The sequence below is a fragment of the Trematomus bernacchii genome, unplaced genomic scaffold (assembly GCF_902827165.1).
Source record: "Trematomus bernacchii unplaced genomic scaffold, fTreBer1.1, whole genome shotgun sequence".
In the NCBI taxonomy this organism is placed as follows: Eukaryota; Metazoa; Chordata; class Actinopteri; order Perciformes; family Nototheniidae; genus Trematomus; species Trematomus bernacchii.
The window spans coordinates 977,079-981,470 of record NW_022987715.1 but is presented as its reverse complement, the minus strand read 5'-3'; positions in this window follow the sequence as shown (position 1 = coordinate 981,470).

The window sequence follows — 4,392 nt, the reverse complement described above, 5'->3', positions numbered from 1 at the left end:
GGCTGAAGGGTTCCCTCGAGCAAGCTTCTGGCCTCCAGAGTCCAGAAGGCAAACCTTTGGCCATGCCTTTGAAACAATAAGAACAAGATGTAATCTAAAGTATTGCATAGGGAAAGGCTAAGGCATTGGTGCACAATTGATATGCATTAATAATCTCAACAGATATTGCCATCCAGAGTCTTACAGCTCTTGTTACTGATGGTCAACTGATCTGTAGATGGTTAACCTAATATAACTAACAGATGTTCTATTGACATGCTACTGAGTTTGTTGAGAGATTGTAGATAATCTACAAGTGACCCTCAAAATAAAGTGTTTGTTAAGGGCTTTCATACCCTTGTATTTCAAAACGCTCCATGATGAGAATAATAATAAAACACCTCATGCAATATTGCAAAACATGTCAGAATGATGAGACTGTCTGATAAACAGTAAACAGGCAGTCAGCACAGTTAAGATTATTTACAATGAATTCAAATAGTAATACAATGACTATTAAAGAAGCATTTACACTGAAGACAGAACTTAGGCTACTGCTGATTTAATGTAGCGGACAGACAGATCATATTGACATGCTTTTGTCATCCTTTGAAGTTTAATTAATTAGCTGACTATAATTAATGATCAGAGTTGGGAAGTTTACTTTTTTTAAATGTAGTAGGTTACAGATGACTAATTACCCTGTTAAAAATGTAATAAGTAATGTAACTGACTATGTAACTATTTGTATTGATATTCTAATGTTAATTATGGTTATTTTATGTTTTTTGTGAGTCACTTTGGATAAAAGCCTCTGCTAAATAACATAACTATAACATACGGTTTCATTAAACAAATAAACAAAAAGGCTAACAGTTGGTTTTGCAGCGAGTCATCATAGGCTAACAGATGACATTTAGCACGTGTTGCTTGTATTGCTGTCCAATTGAATACACCAGAATAGTTGTTAACTTTAAACAAACAACATTACTCACACTCTTACTGTAATTAGTGATTAAATCAACAATTAATGTAGGACACCTAGTTGGGCTTGCCAAAATCACGCTACAGTTTCATTAAACAAATAATCAAATATGCTAACGAAACTAATGCTTTTGCTAATAATGCTTTTGCCGAAAGCTATAGCTAACGAATAATTGTTTTTAGTGCCTTTAATACTGTTAGAAGCTATCATAAGCTAACAGATGTTTGTTTGTATTGCCTTAAGACTATCATAGTTAATGTTAGCTAATCACACTTCATTTCAAGACACCGGAATTGTTATTAATGTTAAACAAATAAAACTTTAAAAGCACTTCACATTACTCACACTCTCTGCATTGTCGTTGATATTCAGGTCTCCTGCTCGCTAGGTGGCAGTGTCACGAAAAACGAGGGTCCTGTGAGTGCGGTCCTGAGAGTGCAGTCCTGAGAGTGCAGTCTCCAACGCTGCAGCTTCATGCTACTCAAAAAAGCCCGAGATTATAGAATTAAACTAATAAATAAAAACAAGGATAATTGTGTGTTATTGTTGAGTAAATAACACTGTGTTATTTAAAAAAGATCAACAAATTAGAAGGAAAAAAAGATTACAAAAATACAGATTTCAGTATTCTGAGGCTCTGAGCCCCATTTATTTTCCTCGCGGACGGCAAAAAAAGTCAGACATTATACGGTTTGAAATTAAAAACAATAATCGTGGCTTGATATTGAGTAAGAACATGTTTTCATGAACCACACAGCTTCCGGTCTTCCAAGACCCGACCGGACAAAAAGACGTGGTGCAGGCACGAAACATACTACCAATAGAAATACATTGCTTTTAAAATCGTTCTGTGTGACACGAAAAAGTGGAGCACGCGCAGGTACTGCGGAGCGCATAAAGCTTAGCAGACTCTTCCCGCTAACGAAGGATCACTTCGTTAGCGGGAAGAGTACATGCATGTACTGTGAAGTCGCCGGAGCCTCGCAGCGGGGCTACTGCTGCAGAGCGCATAAAGCAGACTCTTCACGCTAACGAAGGATCACTTCTTCTTCAGGGCAGGGAAGGCTACGTAGTACGCAGTCTTCTGTCCCGCAGCTGCTGCCTCTCTTTTGGACTCCGGTACGTTGTAAAAAAAGAAATGAGTGGGGGGCGAACGCACTAACCACTCCGCCAACGCCACAGTCACCCCCGCCGTGCGGGCCGGATGAGAATGTCTGGGGGGCCGGATGTTGATGGTCACTGGTTTATAGCATAACGTTAGCATTTTGCTTCTGGCAATTTATGATTCGAAAATTATAAAAGTAGGGTAGACATGTGGAGATTATCCGGCTGAACAAAACGTGGTTTGTTATGAAACACTGCTATATGTGATGAATATGGATCTATTGTACTGCCCTCCCCGGGAAATCAACCTTTATGTTGTAATTTTGTAATTTCTATTTTATTTTGTTACCCACATCCCCTCTCATTCCAGAGTCCCCACTTCCTGCCCCTGATTGTTCCTCACCTGTGTAATCAATCATCCCAATGAGTCTCACCTGTGCCCCATTACCCCCCCCCCCCTGTGTTTATAGTGCCCCCTTTCCTCTTGTTGCCAGTTCGTCTTTGTACCTCCGGATTGAGTGCTCCAGCTGTTTCTTCCTAGTGATTGTCGTGTAACTGACCTTGCTACGCTTCCTGACCCATTTCTTGTCTACACCTTTTTCTAAGTAAATACTTAAATTCAAACTAAAGCCTGAGTTTCTGAGTGGTGCTGTTGAGTTTACTCCAGTTGTTACATCTATCTGAAAGTCTCTTGTTGTTATTCTCTTGTGTCCCACAGTGTTTCATTCTTCCTTTGTACCAACATGTAAGTACAAGTATGAAATTAGTACTTTCACTATTTCCTTTTTTACTTTTGCTGCAACAGCAGAACCTCCATCAAAAAGTTATTCTGGACTTCCTTATTTTATTGCTACTTGATTCATACAACAACTTGTACAGTAAACCGCAGGGTGTATGCTAAAGTTGTTAGTGATACACACTAGAAAACTGCAGGAATACAATTATGAAAACAAATAAAATGATCACAATGCACACAGCGGAGCAAAATGTAATGTTGGCCCACAAACCCTGTTGCTCTGTCGCATATTAGAAATATTGATTACCTCACTCTGCTACCAGCAAATACATAAAAACTAGAAAATGCATTTCCTGCTGAAAATGCGTGTGAATGCTGCTAACCTGCGCAAATTTGTTGCGGAACTCAGCTGAAAATGCAGAAAAAACTGAATATTTTGATAGTTGAATGGTGTCTGTAGCTGATTTTAGCAGCAGAAACCAAGTAAGTGTTTTGCTGAACCTAGAGGAAAAAAGCAGAAAAGTGAAATGATTTGAATCAAAATTGTTACAGCTCAAATGCATTGCACTGACTTTGTTGGAAAACTTGAGTAGGAAAATAGTGATTAAGCGTGTGTGTGTGTGTGTGTGAACATTTGTAGTAGAGACATCCAGTGTTTGTCTGTGCGTGTACCAGTTTGTCTGTGGGCGTGTCTGCTCTGATTAGATGATGTCACTCAGGTGTGTCTGCCCCAATCTGCCCAGTAACTGGTTACCATGGTCACCTGCAGCAGCAGAGGGAGGATCATTCAGAATGCATTGAGGTTTATCTCTGACAATTTTGCCTCCTGTTAAAAAACTATGGCTCCTATCAAAGAAATGACCTGACCATGAGCGCCAGGGAACCCTGATAAAGATATCAAAAATCAGAATACCAATTTAATAGCTGAATGTCTTGTGGCCGTTTTAAAGTTGGAATGAAGTCTCTAGCTGAAAGTATGTGGAAGGAGTTGCATTTTGCACACTGTGTAGGTAAAAGAGGATTTGAAGGTTCATCCAATTGAGTTACATGTTAAAAAAAGAGTTGAAAAAGCTGAATATTTTAAAAAGTCTTTCCCATCATCATTTTAATGGTTTCTGTGGCTGAAAGTATGCTGAATAATAATAATATGCGGAATAAAGATTTGAAGAAAAATAGTGGAATGTTGTTGAACAGCATTCACACTAATGAAATGTATGCTCCTACAGTACGAGTGTATACATATCTGAAATGTGTTGGTTTGTAAAAACAGTAAAAACACAAGGGAGTGCCTTCTTGTTTAGGACATGGGGAGCCCGATGTTATGGGCAGTCGATTTTCCTGCGGTGGTTAAAGGTTTAAGGTTTTAAAAAGGTTGTATACATCAACATACAGTAGTCACCTCATGATTAGTTAATCATGAGTATCTGTAAAATGATGAACATGTATTTCCTCACAGCAGGTTTCTCGTTCAGTCTCAGTCCTGGTGATGGACTCCAGATAAAAAGGCTGCTATGAGAGAGAGATCCAAAGATTATCTTTAGGAGTTATGGTCAGTCAAATCCACTGCTGCTGCTTAGATTCTGTACCA